General features: G+C 42.3%; 1 protein-coding gene across 2 annotated transcripts in view; it reads right to left on the bottom strand.

The window, feature by feature from the left end:
- The window catches only part of ELMOD2 (ELMO domain containing 2), a 56,503-nt gene extending 49,786 nt beyond the window's left edge, over positions 1-6,717 (bottom strand). The window contains exon 1 of one of the 2 annotated variants that reach the window (XM_073549763.1): positions 6,548-6,717. The gene's annotated coding sequence lies outside the window, so the exon portion shown is untranslated. The remainder of the gene's footprint in view (positions 1-6,547) is intronic. The other variant, XM_073549762.1, reaches the window with a different exon arrangement.
- Positions 6,718-16,589: the final 9,872 nt, after the last annotated feature.

Genomic DNA, 16,589 nt, shown 5'->3' with positions numbered 1-16,589 from the left:
ACATTAATAAAGACTGTGTATGTTTTTATTGAAAACTCCTGTTGTTCTCTGGTTTCCCAACATACAGGAACATAGTACATGGCAGGCATTACTACACATACATGAACAGTACATGGCGGTCACTACTACACATTCAGGAACAATACATGGTGGTCACTACTACACATACAGGAACAGTACATGGCAGGCAGGTTCTCTGGTTTCCTATCATTCTTCAGTGGAGTGGCTAAGTGTACCTACTGGGTGTGTGTACACTCGGTGCAGCTAATTATGGTTTTTGAGATATTAATTGTGTTCCTGTATGTGTAGTAGTGTCTGCCAAGTACTGTTCCTGTATATGTAGTAGTGCCAGCCATGTACTGTGTTCATGTATGTGTAGCAGTGCCTGCCATGTATTGTGTTCCTGTATGTGTAGTAGTGCCTGCCATGTACTGTTCCTGTATATGTAGTAGTACCAGCCATGCACTGTGTTCATGTGTGTGTAGTAGTGCCTGCCATGTACTGTGTTCATGTATGTGTAGTAGTGCCTGCCAGGTACTGTTCCTGTATATATATAGTAGTGCCTGCCATGTACTGTTCCTGTATATATATAGTAGTGCCTGCCATGTACTGTTCCTGTATATGTAGTAGTGCCTGCCATGTACTGTTCCTGTATATGTAGTAGTACCAGCCATGTACTGTTCCTGTATATGTAGTAGTGCCCGCCATGTACTGTTCCTGTATATGTAGAAGTGCCCGCCATGTACTGTTCCTGTATATGTAGAAGTGCCCGCCATGTACTGTTCCTGTCTGTGTAGGAGTGTCTGCCATGTACTGTTCCTATATGTGTAGTGTCTGCCATGTACTGTGTTCCTGTATGTGTAGTAGTGTCTGCCAAGTACTGTTCCTGTATATGTAGTAGTGCCAGCCATGTACTGTGTTCATGTATGTGTAGCAGTGCCTGCCATGTATTGTGTTCCTGTATGTGTAGTAGTGCCTGCCATGTACTGTTCCTGTATATGTAGTAGTACCAGCCATGCACTGTGTTCATGTGTGTGTAGTAGTGCCTGCCATGTACTGTGTTCATGTATGTGTAGTAGTGCCTGCCAGGTACTGTTCCTGTATATATATATAGTAGTGCCTGCCATGTACTGTTCCTGTATATATATAGTAGTGCCTGCCATGTACTGTTCCTGTATATGTAGTAGTGCCTGCCATGTACTGTTCCTGTATATGTAGTAGTACCAGCCATGTACTGTTCCTGTATATGTAGTAGTGCCCGCCATGTACTGTTCCTGTATATGTAGAAGTGCCCGCCATGTACTGTTCCTGTATATGTAGAAGTGCCCGCCATGTACTGTTCCTGTCTGTGTAGGAGTGTCTGCCATGTACTGTTCCTATATGTGTAGTGTCTGCCATGTACTGTGTTCCTGTATGTGTAGTAGTGCCTGCCATGTACTGTGTTCCTGTGTGTGTAGTAGTGCCTACCATGTACTGTTCCTATATGTGTAGTGTCTGCCATGTACTGTGTTCCTGTCTGAGTGGTAGTGTCTGCCATGTACTGTTCCTATATGTGTAGTGTCTGCCATGTACTGTTCCTGTCTGTGTAGTAGTGTCTGCCATGTACTGTGTTCCTGTATGTGTAGTGTCTGCCATGTACTGTGTTCCTGTATGTGTAGTAGTGTCTGCCATGTACTGTGTTCCTGTATGTTTAGTAGTGTCTGCCATGTACTGTGTTCCTGTATGTGTAGTAGTGTCTGCCATGTACTGTTCCTGTCTGTGTAGTAGTGTCTGCCATGTACTGTTAATATATGTGTAGTGTCTGCCATGTACTGTGTTCCTGTATGTGTAGTAGTGTCTGCCATGTACTGTGTTCCTGTATATGTAGTAGTGCCTGCCATGTACTGTTCCTGTCTGTGTAGTAGTGTCTGCCATGTACTGTTCCTATATGTGTAGTGTCTGCCATGTACTGTGTTCCTGTCTGTATAGTAGTGTCTACCATGTACTGTGTTCCTGTCTGTGTAGTAGTGTCTGCTGTTGTGAGTTCATTTTCCCCTTCGTCACTGAGATCTGGTGAACTCCCTATTCTGGTAAAGGAAGGTAATGAGCCTGATTATCAGGCACCTGAGCCTAATGATGATGACTGGCTGAGTGGAGTCACGGACTGGATATAAGGCTGCCGACGCCCTTCTGCCCTGCGGGTGATTTCTCTGTGGACTTCTTTGAGACCAGTCTGATTCCTGCTCCTCTAAAGCTAAGTTTTCTGCTTTGCCTGTTAGCATTTGTGTTTTGTTTTTTGTTTGCCTTGCTTTTCTGGATTCTGCCATTCCCTGCTGGGGTGAGCTGAATCTCCTTTTGCCTGTTGCACTGTCTTCAGAATATTCCCGAGTACTGACATAGCTTTTTGAAGTTTAGCGTCTTCAGGGCCTTTTTTCACTGTCAGTTTGTTGGCTCTTATTTTTGTAGGGTTTTTCACGGATTGCAGACAGTGGCCTTCCTGTCCTTTCCTATCTAGTTAGCTTGGGCCCCGGCTTTGCTCAGTCTATCTTTCTGTCTGTGTTAGTGTTCTTTCTTCTTGCCTCACCGTCATTATATGTTGGGGGCTGCCTTTTGCTTTGGGGTCTGCTCTGGGGCAGTTTAGATTTCCTTTTCTGTCTTTAGGTTAGGCAGTTCTCCGGCTGTGATCGAGGGGTCTAGGGCATCGTAGGAACCCCTCACGGCTACTGCTAGTTGTGTTGATAGGTTCAGGGGTCTGCAATCCGATAGCTGCCAACTTCTCTGGTTTTCTGGACTTAGCTAGCATTTCTGTCTTTGCCTCCTACGGTGACTCATTCATAACAGTCTGCCATGTACTGTTCCTATATGTGTAGTGTCTGCCGTGTACTGTGTTCCTGTATGTGTAGTAGTGTCTGCCATGTACTGTTCCTATATGAGTAGTGTCTGCCATGTACTGTTCCTATATGTGTAGTGTCTGCCATGTACCGTGTTCCTGTATGTGTAGTAGTGTCTGCCATGTACTGTGTTCCTGTATATGTAGTAGTGCCTGCCATGTACTGTTCCTGTCTGTGTAGTAGTGTCTGCCATGTACTGTTCCTATATGTGTAGTGTCTGCCGTGTACTGTGTTCCTGTATGTGTAGTAGTGTCTGCCATGTACTGTTCCTATATGAGTAGTGTCTGCCATGTACTGTTCCTATATGAGTAGTGTCTGCCATGTACTGTTCCTATATGTGTAGTGTCTGCCATGTACCGTGTTCCTGTATGTGTAGTAGTGTCTGCCATGTACTGTGTTCCTGTATATGTAGTAGTGCCTGCCATGTACTGTTCCTGTCTGTGTAGTAGTGTCTGCCATGTACTGTTCCTATATGTGTAGTGTCTGCCATGTACTGTGTTCCTGTCTGTGTAGTAGTGTCTGCCATGTACTGTTCCTATATGTGTAGTGTCTGCCATGTACTGTGTTCCTATATGTGTAGTGTCTGCCATGTACTGTGTTCCTGTCTGTGTAGTAGTGTCTGCCATGTACTGTGTTCCTGTCTGTGTAGTAGTGTCTGCCATGTACTGTTCCTATATGTGTAGTGTCTGCCATGTACTGTGTTCCTGTCTGTATAGTAGTGTCTGCCATGTACTGTTCCTATATGTGTAGTGTCTGCCATGTACTGTGTTCCTGTATGTGTAGTATTGTCTGCCATGTACTGTGTACCTGTATGTGTAGTAGTGTCTGCCATGTACTGTTCCTGTATGTGTAGTAGTGTCTGCCATGTACTGTTCCTGTCTGTGTAGTAGTGTCTGCTATGTACTGTTCCTGTCTGTGTAGTAGTGTCTGCCATGTACTGTTCCTGTCTGTGTAGTAGTGTCTGCCATGTACTGTTCCTATATGTGTAGTGTCTGCCATGTACTGTGTTCTTGTATGTGTAGTAGTGTCTGCCATGTACTGTGTTCCTGTATATGTAGTAGTGCCTGCCATGTACTGTTCCTGTCTGTGTAGTAGTGTCTGCCATGTACTGTTCCTATATGTGTAGTGTCTGCCATGTACTGTGTTCCTGTCTGTGTAGTAGTGTCTGCCATGTACTGTTCCTATATGTGTAGTGTCTGCCATGTACTGTGTTCCTGTCTGTGTAGTAGTGTCTGCCATGTACTGTTCCTGTCTGTGTAGTAGTGTCTGCCATGTACTGTTCCTATATGTGTAGTGTCTGCCGTGTACTGTGTTCCTGTATGTGTAGTAGTGTCTGCCATGTACTGTTCCTGTCTGTGTAGTAGTGTCTGCCATGTACTGTTCCTATATGTGTAGCGTCTGCCGTGTACTGTGTTCCTGTATGTGTAGTAGTGCTCGCCATGTACTGTTCCTGTCTGTGTAGTAGTGTCTGCCATGTACTGTGTTCCTGTATGTGTAGTAGTGTCTGCCATGTACTGTGTTCCTGTATGTGTAGTAGTGCCCGCCATGTACTGTTCCTGTCTGTCATGTACTGTTCCTATATGTGTAGTGTCTGCCATGTACTGTTCCTATGTGTAGTGTCTGCCATGTACTGTGTTCCTGTATGTGTAGTAGTGTCTGCCATGTACTGTTCCTGTCTGTGTAGTGTCTGCCATGTACTGTGTTCCTGTGTGTGTAGTAGTGTCTGCCATGTACTGTTCCTGTCTGTGTATTGTCTGCCATGTACTGTGTTCCTGTGTGTGTAGTAGTGTCTGTCATGTACTGTGTTCCTGTGTGTGTAGTAGTGTCTGTCATGTACTGTTCCTGTATGTGTAGTAGTGTCTGCCATGTACTGTGTTCCTGTATGTGTAGTAGTGTCTGCCATGTACTGTGTTCCTGTCTGTGTAGTAGTGTCTGCCATGTACTGTGTTCCTGTCTGTGTAGTAGTGTCTGCCATGTACTGTTCCTGTATGTGTAGTAGTGTCTGCCATGTACTGTTCCTATATGTGTAGTGTCTGCCATGTACTGTTCCTATATGTGTAGTGCCCGCCATGTACTGTTCCTGTCTGTGTAGTAGTGTCTGCCATGTACTGTGTTCCTGTATGTGTAGTAGTGCCCGCCATGTACTGTTCCTGTCTGTGTGGTAGTGTCTGCCATGTACTGTTCCTATATGTGTAGTGTCTGCCATGTACTGTGTTCCTGTATGTATAGTAGTGCCCGCCATGTACTGTTCCTGTCTGTCATGTACTGTTCCTGTATATGTAGTAGTGTCTGCCATGTACTGTGTTCCTGTGTGTGTAGTAGTGTCTGCCATGTACTGTTCCTATATGTGTAGTGTCTGCCATGTACTGTGTTCCTGTATGTGTAGTAGGGTCTGCCATGTACTGTTCCTGTCTGTCATGTACTGTTCCTATATGTGTAGTGCCAGCCATGTAATGTTCCTGTCTGTCATGTACTGTTCCTATATGTGTAGTGCCAGCCATGTACTGTTCCTGTCTGTCATGTACTGTTCCTATATGTGTAGTGCCAGCCATGTACTGTTCCTGTCTGTCATGTACTGTTCCTGTATATGTAGTAGTGTCTGCCATGTACTGTGTTCCTGTGTGTGTAGTAGTGTCTGCCATGTACTGTGTTCCTGTGTGTGTAGTAGTGTCTGCCATGTACTGTGTTCCTGTGTGTGTAGTAGTGTCTGCCATGTACTGTGTTCCTGTGTGTGTAGTAGTGTCTGCCATGTACTGTGTTCCTGTATGTATAGTAGTGCCCGCCATGTACTGTTCCTGTCTGTCATGTACTGTTCCTGTATATGTAGTAGTGTCTGCCATGTACTGTGTTCCTGTGTGTGTAGTAGTGTCTGCCATGTACTGTTCCTATATGTGTAGTGTCTGCCATGTACTGTGTTCCTGTATGTGTAGTAGTGTCTGCCATGTACTGTTCCTATATGTGTAGTGTCTGCCATGTACTGTGTTCCTGTATGTGTAGTAGTGTCTGCCATGTACTGTTCCTGTCTGTCACGTACTGTTCCTATATGTGTAGTGCCAGCCATGTACTGTTCCTGTCTGTCATGTACTGTTCCTATATGTGTAGTGCCAGCCATGTACTGTTCCTGTCTGTCATGTACTGTTCCTGTATATGTAGTAGTGTCTGCCATGTACTGTGTTCCTGTGTGTGTAGTAGTGTCTGCCATGTACTGTGTTCCTGTGTGTGTAGTAGTGTCTGCCATGTACTGTGTTCCTGTGTGTGTAGTAGTGTCTGCCATGTACTGTGTTCCTGTGTGTGTAGTAGTGTCTGCCATGTACTGTGTTCCTGTGTGTGTAGTAGTGTCTGCCATGTACTGTGTTCCTGTGTGTGTAGTAGTGTCTGCCATGTACTGTGTTCCTGTGTGTGTAGTAGTGTCTGCCATGTACTGTGTTCCTGTGTGTGTAGTAGTGTCTGTCATGTACTGTGTTCCTGTGTGTGTAGTAGTGTCTGTCATGTACTGTGTTCCTGTGTGTAGTAGTGTCTGTCATGTACTGTGTTCCTGTGTGTGTAGTAGTGTCTGTCATGTACTGTGTTCCTGTGTGTGTAGTAGTGGCCGCCATGTACTGTTCCTGTATTTTGCCGCCATGTTTAGCCACCAGAGGGGGCAGATAATTATAATGGGAGAACAGCACAGCCCTCACCTGGTGAAGAGGAGCAGACTCCGTGTTGGTCGCAGCACTGCACGTATAATAGCAGATGTGTATCGTTACACACGAAAGATGCCAGGACACGTCACTGCAGTGCACAAGCGAGCTGCTACATTGGAAGTAAGTCAGGAGCAGCCATTTTGTTGGCGTCGATCCCATAGAGCCCAGAGCAGTGCTGCCTCCGCCATAATGGCTGCTGTTGGAGACCTATTTGCCTCCTGTCGCGCGGCCTCTAGTGTTGAATGACGCAGTAACTGAGCGACGAGCACCCGTCACTATGGAGACCCCCAGAATTCAGCAGTGGCGCCGAGGGAAGCTGTTCTGTGCGGCGCTTCATACTGTAATGACATTTACCCACGTGCTAGTGCCCCGGATATAGCCTGCCCCGGATATAGCCTGCCCTGTGCCCGTGTCACCAGTAGTGGCCGTACTCTACACTCCACACTTACCCTGATGGTGCCCTGCAGCCCTACGCTGTGTTCACATCTACCATGCCTGTCGTAGCTCACATTGCGGTGTGGCGCTGGTCTAGTCAAGACCATGGACCCAGAGCCCGGACCCCGGTACTAGTCAATGTGGCCCATATTGAGGTGACTGTGACTTCCATCAATGTCTGTTTCAGCTCTTCCCTCAGAACAGCAGAATTACCCAGCTGCCACCTGTACGGCCTCCTTCACACGTTCGAGCACCCATTATAATCTATGGGGCTGCAGCACGGATGACATACGTGTGACATCTGTGTGACAAGTACCAGAACGGAATACAGAATAGTAATGAAAAATTCTTATATGTTAAATATGTGTAAAGAGACCGTGGGTACGGAAAGTATTCAGGCCCCTTTACATTTTTCACTCTTTGTTTCGTTGCAGCCATTTGGTAAACTCAAAAAAGTTCATTTTTTTCCTCATTAAAGTACACTCTGCACCCCATCTCGACTGAAAAAAAACAAATGTAGAAATGTTTGCAAATTTATTAAACAAAGAAAAATATCACATGGTCATAAGTATTGAGACCCTTAGCTCAGTATTGAGTAGAAGCACACTTTTGAGCTAGTACAGCCATGAGTCTTCTTGGGAATGATGCAACAAGTTTTTCACACCTGGATTTGGGGATCCTCTGTCATTCTTCCTTGCAGATCCTCTCCAGTTCCGTCAGGTTGGATGGTGAACGGTGGTGGACAGCGATTTTCAGGTCTCTCCAGAGATGCTCAGTTGGGTTTAGGTCAGGGCTCTGGCTTGGCCAGTCAAGAATGGTCACAGAGTTGTTCTGAAGCCACTCGTTTGTTATTTTAGCTGTATGCTTAGGGTCATTGTCTTGTTGGAAGGTGAACCTTCAGCCAAGTCTGAGGTCCAGACAGGGTCGGTCTGGCCTGCGGGGTACCAGGGATTCCCCCGGTGGGTCCTTGGCAGTGGGAAGAGAAGGAGAGGAGAAAAAAAATGCACTTTTTTGGGGTGCGGGCCCTTTAAAAGCACAGGAAGGTAAGAGGAATCTTTTTTTTCTCTCGCTCTCTCTCTCTGTCTCTCCATGAAGCCAGGATAGGGGGCCAGGAAAAAAGGACCAGGAGGAATTTAAGGGGGGTGGCAGGATGGCTATATAGTGGGCAGGAAAAAAGGACCAGGATGAATTTAAGGGGGGTGGCAGGATGGCTATATAGTGGGCAGGAAAAAAGGACTAGGATTCATATAAGGGGGTGGCAGGGTGGCTATATGGTGGGCAGGAAAAAAGGACCGGGATGGATATAAGGGGGTGGCAGGATGGCTATATGGTGGGCAGAAAAAAAGGACCAGGATGGATATGGGGGAGGGTGGTGGCAGGATGGCTTTATGGGGGGGCAGGATGGATATAAGGGGGGTGGCAAGATGGCTATACGGGGGCAGGAAAAAAGAACCAGGATGGATATAAGGGGGGCGGCAGGTTGGCTATATGGAGGGCAGGAAAAAAGGACCAGGATGGATATAAGGGGGGCAGCACGGTGAATATATAGGGGGGCAGGAAAAAAGGACCAGGATTGATATCGGGGGGGGGGCAGGATGGCTATATGGGGGGCAGAAAAAAGACCAGGATGAATATAAGGGGGCGGCAGGATGGCTATATGGAGGGCAGGAAAAAAGGACCTATGGATATAAGGGGGCGGCACGATGAATATATAGGGGGGGCAGGAAAAAAGGAGCAGGATGGATATAAGGGGGGGGGGAACAGGATGGATATTTGGGGGCAGGAAAAAAAGGACCATGATGGACATAAAGGGGAGTGGCATGATGGATATATGGGGGCAGGAAAAAAGGACCAGGATGGATATAAGGGGGGTGACAGGATGGATATATGGGGGGAGGGCAGGAAAAAGGACCAGGATGTATATAAGAGGGGGTGGCAGGATGGATATATTTGGGGCAGGACAAAGAACGAGGATGGATACATATGGGTCACGGGGAGCCAGGATGGATACATATGGAAGGCCAGGATATATATATGAGGGTGCAGGATGCAGATATATGGGCGACCAGGATGGATATATATGGGGGGGCAGGATCGATATATGGGAGGCCAGGATGGATTTATGGGGGGGGCAGGACAATGGAACAGGATGCATATATATGGGGGGCCAGGATGGCTATATGGTATGATATATATATATATATATACACATACATCCTGGCTCTATATATATAGAGGGCCAGATTCAATATATGTGGGGCAAGGGTGGATTTATGGGGGGGCAGGACAAGAGAACAGGATGCATATATATGGGGGGCCAGAATGGATATACAGGGGGGTCCAAAAGTAGGTGGACAGTATGTGTAAAATAGGGTAATGAAACATTTCCTAATAAATGGATTGGCCGAAGAGGCCCACTTGATTGGCCATCACGTTCACCAGACTTGACCCCAATGGATTTGTTCTTTTTGGGAGTACTCAAGGACAAATTTTATATTCGAAAATCAAAAAGTATCAGTGATTTGAAAAACTACATAAGAAATGCATTTCAAGAAATTACTACCCAAAGAGACTTATGCAAAATTGTTTGTCGAAGCGTAAGAGGCAGAAGTCAAAGCTGTGCAAATTGTAATGTAACACAGTGTGAGCATCTGCGTTGATAAAATTTAAGGGCTTTGTATATTGTTCAGAATAAAATTTAATTGTCAATGTTATGCTTGTGTTAGTAAATATAATTTTATATATAAATTAAAATAAATGTTATTTTCAGATAGAGTGAAATATACACGGGCGCTACCCAGCCACAAAATAGCTCAGATGCAGCGGATAGGGAGACAGGACTGTGTCGATTCCTGTTTAAAACCAAAGAATTGTATAATAAAATACCTTACCGCGCTATACTGAGCAGATATAAAAAACAGAAACAAGGGACAAGGAAAAAAAGGGGGGGGGGGGGAAGAGGGGGTTTATAAACCAATACTTACTTTTAATTGAAGGGATTTTGAGGAATATTCTTAGTGATATAGGGCGTTTGTCTGGCGGATACCTCGCCTGTGATGTTGTATTCGTGATTTCTTGTAGTGATCAGTGATACTGATAAAAGAATATATTAATAGGATTAAAATATCAGTAGTGTTAATATCCTATACTAAACCTTAATGAATTAACTGTACTCACTATGATTTACTGAATATTGCTATTTCCTTCAGGTTGGTACCGTGGTGTTTACTGTGGTGCTTGCTGATAGCCCACTTTCACAGTGCTGACCAAATAAAATTAAATACAATTAGTATTAATAACCGTGATAAAGAATCACAGCTATGGAGTAGCCGCTGCACTTACTTATATTTGTATGTAAGAAGTAAGCAGGAACAGTATCCTCTCATGTAAGCATTGTAATGAGGCTTTAGCTGTAAAGAAACTTTCACTTGTAGAGTGCTTGTGGTAATTCCTGCTAGTTGGATAAAGCAGGAGCAGGGTTTGCTGGTTATGTCAGGCACTAGACAGGAAGAAAACCACTTGATATAGTGATGTTATAGTAAACGGTCAGTCCGAACAGGACTTACTTACTTGTACCGCTTGCTGAGTGCCGCAATCAGCCTAGGTAGTGGCTGTTGGCGCAAAAAATCCCTGCACACGGGGAGGATGAGGCTGCACCGCACGTAGCGGGGGAGCGGGAGAACGCCGGCACCTCGTGTGCTCCGGCCGGAAGCAACAGCGAGGACGCGGCGCGATGGGGGGGCGGAGCTATGTGTCGTCACAAGCTAGGTAAACAAGGACGGGAGCACAGAAGGCACAAACCAACGCGTTTCGAGGGTGGCTTCCCTCTTCGTCAGGGCTATGACAAGTGTCTATCTGCCCGTCCTTATATATTAGGTCTCCCAGCTGCATTCAATCATCCTTAAACAGGTTGTGGTGCTAATGGATAATCATTAATGACTTGCGGTAACCCTGCTTTGTACTGATTAATGGAACCAATGGGGTTGTAGCACTTATTGTATACTATAAAATGTATCATCATAATCCATCTAGTAGATTATTAAAAGAGGAGAATATGAATAATCATCCATTTATATTAAAACTTAACTTTTATTGTTAATAAATTAAATTAAATAAACCTCCATCATATTAATACATTTAAAATGAAAAAAATTAATCACAATAAATACTAAAAAATTAATTACGATGAATACTAAAAAATGTGACTTAATGAATAAAAATGAGGATAAAAATATATATATATGTGTATATTTTTATATAAAAAATGCAAACAATGCCTCACTTATTTTTATTTTTAAAAAAGGTCCATCACTGGGACCAGGGACAGAGAAAAAGGGGGGGGGGAAATTTACAAGAGAAAAAAAGAAAGAAAGAGACCCTCTATGAAAGAGGGGGGTAAAAGGGGGGTGTTAAAGGTTGTCGTATACACGATTGGTATATCATGAATGTCATAAATTGTAGTATACATAATTGGTATGTCAAAGATTGGGAAAAGAAAAAGGGGTAAAAGATAATATAGAGGAAAAGAAGTGGGTTGATATTTCCCAGCTAGATTTAGAAAGCATGTAGCTCAATCTCATGATTTAGGCCTTTCGGAGCCAAGCTGTCAAGGGTGAAAATCCACTTAGATTCCACCCTTGACATAGCTTTCAAAAAGTTTCCCCTCCTGGGGTTCTGGGGGACCACCTGGATTCCACAATAGGATACCCCTTTATAGGATTGATTGTGTTTGTCCAAAAAATGACGTGATAAGGGATGTCCTTTAAAACCTTTCTTAATATTATCCAAGTGTTCTTTTATTCTATCCATTAACCGTCTCTTGGTTCTACCTACATATATTTTATTGCAGGGGCACCTGAGCATATATATCACTCCCTTTGTTTGGCATGTTATTACATCTCTAATAGTGAACTCGTTTTTAGTCATATCTAAAAAGGAAGTATGTAATTTCCTTTGTGTCATTGTTCTTTTGCAACAAGAACATCTCCCACATGCCAAAAAACCAGACAACTGCATATTTTGGTTGGTAATAAGTGATTGACGTAGGGATGACCCTGTTGCCGATTTGATGGCTTTTGTAGTAGGTGCTACAAGAAGTCCAAGGTTTTTTGCTCTAGTGTACACAAATCTAGGACGTATGGGAAATAAATCCCCTATATGTTTATCTTGCTGCAATATTGGCCAATATTTTCGTATGATATTATTAAATTGCTTATGGCCTGCATGGAACTGTGTGATGATAGGTAATTGTTTGATTTGATCTTGGATGGTTGGTGAAGGATTACTATTGCGGGGTTTGTATATTAGAGAAGTTCTGGACATATTTTCTACCTCCCTTTTAGTTTCATTTAATATTTGGGAATCATATCCCTTTTCCTTAAACTGATCTGTCAGACGTTCTGTTTCCTTGTGAAAATCTTCAATATTTGTGCAGTTTCTTTTTACCCTCATATATTGACTCTTGGGTATGTTTGTTAACCATACTGGTAAGTGACAGCTACTTATATGGATATAGCTGTTTGAGTCCACCTCCTTGTGGTACCCTTTAGTAATTAATCTATTGTTTTCTACACAGATGGTTAGATCTAGAAAATTTACACTTGTCTTACTATAAGCAGGTGTAAATTCCAGCCCGAATGAATTTGAGTTAAGGCTGGAAATGAATGTCTGCAGGTCTATAAGTGTACCATCCCAGATGAAGAGTATGTCATCTATAAATCGTCTCCATAGTCTCAGGCCTTTATGGAGACTACTATTTTTGAAGATGAGATTATGCTCCCACATACCTACGTATATATTTGCAAAACTTGGCGCGAATCGCGTACCCATAGCAGTGCCATGTGTCTGCAGATAGTATTGATTATCATATGAAAAGTAGTTGAGTTTGAGGATGAATTCAATACACTCAACTATAAATGCTATCTGGGAGTTGTGGTACAAACCCAACATATGGAGAGACCATTCGGCTGCTTGGCATCCTTTTGTTGGATCAATAACCGTATAGAGAGACTTTATGTCTAACGTCCCCAAGATAAAATTGCTATTCCACTCTAATGAATTTAAAATTTGTAGAGTGTGAGTGGTATCTTTTAAGTATGCTGGTAATAATGCCATGCACTTTTGTAGGTGTGTGTCTACGTACCTTGATAGATTGGCAGTTAGGCAGTTTATGCCGGATATAATTGGCCTGCCAGGGGGGTTTTTTGTATCCTTATGAATTTTTGGAATGTGATAGAACACTGCTATAGAGGGGGTTTTGTTGTTAATATATTGGCATTCTTTTTTATTTAAAATCCCTAGAGCTGTACCCTTTATGGCTAATGTATTCAATCCCTTCATGAATTGTGCAGTGGGGTCAGATAGTAATTTCTTATAAGTAATTTGATCCCCTAGAAGTCTCAAGGACTCTTTATGGTACATAGTACGATCCATTATTACAATGCCCCCTCCTTTATCTGCCGGGCGGATTACAATTTCATTGTTTTCCTGAAGTTGAATGATGGATTTTCTTTCTCCTAAACTGAGATTTTGAGTGACCGTCTTACTTGGTCGATTGTTCATTTTTCTTATTTCTGCCGTTACTAGAGTCTCAAATGTTTTAAATGAATTAGAATATTCATTCAAAGGGTTGAAGGTAGACGGTAAGGAAAGCTCGGTGTGTATGAAGGGTATAGGGCTTGTATTTGAGTATGTGGGCCCTGGATGATTATCCCCTTTTTTTAGAAAATATTTCTTTAGGGCCAAATTCCGGAGATATTTCTTCATGCTAATATATAAATTGAATGGTTTTGGTAATGCTGTTGGTGCAAATTTCAAACCCTTTTGAATTAATTGTTCCTCATTTGGTGAAGGTTGATATGAGCTTAAATTAAAGATTTTTTGTGTGCTAGTGGGTCCTACGTGGTTTTGTTTATTTATTTTCTTTTGGGAGAGTGACCTACCTCTCTTGCCTCTTTTTGTTTTGTATTTTGGATATGAAAAAAATCCTTTATGGGTGGATGTGTTTGTAGACCTACTTGTCTTTTGGATTTGGTAACGTGGTTATTGGTTATTTTTGATCTATAGCCAGGTTTGTAATTTTGGCCATAATTCGAAACTGATGGTTTTAGTGTTGATTGCTTCCCATTTGGAGTTTTATTACTAAATAGAATCCTTTTGTGCATTGGATTATTGGTTTTTACCCTTTTGGTCATACCTGATAATGTACTCATAGATCTGCTAGGTAAATTTACCTGCAAAGCATTACTTCCTGATGGGGTGGATTCCTCCCAATTATTGGTATTATCTGATTCTTCCACCAATGCAGTTAGTTCCGAATATCTGTTGGTGGTGGGGATGTTTTCGGTGTCAATAAAGGGAGAATCTATAATAGTTGGCGGATCCTCTTGACAGTAGAGGTGGTTGGAAATGTCATTTACCTCTACTGATTGATTTTGTAAAGATTTTGGTTGTGTTCGAGTTGAGACAGGTGTATATTGTGTTGAATTACTATATGTGGAAAACACCATTGATGTCTCTGATAAATTTTGTGTTGAGGACAGATTATATTCATCAAGAGTTATGAATTTATCATTAATAGTGGGGCTATGGTTTGTATTGGGGTGATCTTGTCTATAGGTCTCGTCTATAGGGATATTATCTCTTGCAAATTTTCGCATTTTCTTGGTTATTATTTCCTTCTCCTTTTGCTTTAGCCTATACATGATATTAGTGGTTAGGATTTCAAGCCCCTCTAAATCATTAAAGGTGCTTAGTTGGTCAAAAAGTGCGTTAATTGTACAGCTCGTTTTTTTGAGGTTCGCTGCTCTTTTAGAGATAATAAATTGTAATATATGATTGGAGAAGTTTGTGAACAAATTGTCCCATTCTGATTGTATGTTGGGGTCTCCAAAGTCACCTGCTAGTGTTTTATAAACTACCAGGCCTTTGGGGACCATCCCTGCTTGGACATATCTTTCCAAGGAAGCAATTTCCCACATATCTCGCATTTCATTTATTAATAATTTTTCCAATGATTTTAAAAGGTCCTTGGCTTTACCTAATTCATCCTGGGAGTGATTATATTCCGGAAACTGTTTGTTCATAAAAGTACGGCGGAAGATTCGATCTTCCCTGAGGGCCTCAATGGCCATAGTGGTGCTGCCAACGTGTGTGACACAGTAAAAGTATAAAACGGATAGAGTGAAATATACACGGGCGCTACCCAGCCACAAAATAGCTCAGATGCAGCGGATAGGGAGACAGGACTGTGTCGATTCCTGTTTAAAACCAAAGAATTGTATAATAAAATACCTTACCGCGCTATACTGAGCAGATATAAAAAACAGAAACAAAGGACAAGGAAAAAAAGGGGGGGGGGAAAGAGGGGGTTTATAAACCAATATATAAAAACAAACAAAAGCCAGCTCACCAAATGTAGACCGCAGACCTCGGAGCTCCGTCTGGACTGACATGTGATCAATAGGAAAAGGCAATTAGTTCCAGCTGCGTGTAAAAAAATTTCTTCTTTATTTCAACATTAAAATTATGTCATCTTCATAGTATGCCATACACACGGACACGGCAACGCGTTTCGATCTGTAAGATCTTTGTCAGAGCCATAGAGATACACTGATCTCAGCTGCATATATACTGCATTTGATCCAATGACATGCACAAAAACAATCACATGACAATTAACTCATTAAAATTACATAGCAATGTACAAAATAAATTAAAATACATGTTGCAAAAGAAAAATATTTATCTTTTCAACAATAATGAAGCATTAGGTCATTTCGTTTATTTAAACCATTCGGGGATCGGACATCTAGGTGATAAATCCAAAAAGCCTCTCTTGTTAACAGGCGTCGCTTTGAATCTCCGCCGCGGAAAGGAATTTTAACCTGTTCTATTCCTTGCACTTTAAAACTCGAGATGTTTCTAGCATGGTGCCTAATGAAATGCTGCGACACAGCTGATATATTACGATTCATGTTATTCGTATTTTCAATATCATGTAGATGTTCCCTAATGCGCATCTTCATTTTTCTAGATGTACACCCTATATATGATAATTTGCAAATGGTGCAATCTATCTTGTATATTACATTAGTTGAATTACAATTAATATATTGTTTTATGGTATATTGCACTTTATTTGCCGCATCAGAAAATTTTTTTGTAACATTTGCATATCTACATGTTTTGCATTTTGTAGCTCCACATCTGAAAAAACCATTACAGGTTAACCAGGTTTTATTAGTTGTATTTTTAAGAGAAAATAAATTAGGTGATAATTTGTCTCCCAATGTAGGTGCTCTTCTCGATACTATATTAATACCTGGCTTTAATATATCTGCCAATTTACTATCTTCATATAAAATGGGCAAATATCTATTAATGATTCCCTTGATTTGTGGAAATTGGCGACTGAACTGAAAACAAATATACGGTTTCTTTCCAATAACTGTCTCATTTGCGTTGCCACCAGAAAAAATCATTTCATTACGTTTTTTATTTTTTACTATTTGTTGTGCTCGATTCAAAGACCAATCCGGATACATGCGATTTTTTAATTTTTTCTTTACATGTTCCAGTTCACTATCTAGATTACTCTCTT

Source organism: Dendrobates tinctorius, unplaced genomic scaffold (genome assembly GCF_039654945.1).
Source record: "Dendrobates tinctorius isolate UK_male_01 unplaced genomic scaffold, ASM3965494v1 ptg000161l, whole genome shotgun sequence".
Classification (NCBI taxonomy): domain Eukaryota; kingdom Metazoa; phylum Chordata; class Amphibia; order Anura; family Dendrobatidae; genus Dendrobates; species Dendrobates tinctorius.
Note: the sequence above shows the minus strand (reverse complement) of the source record. Positions and strands in the feature narration are given on the sequence as shown.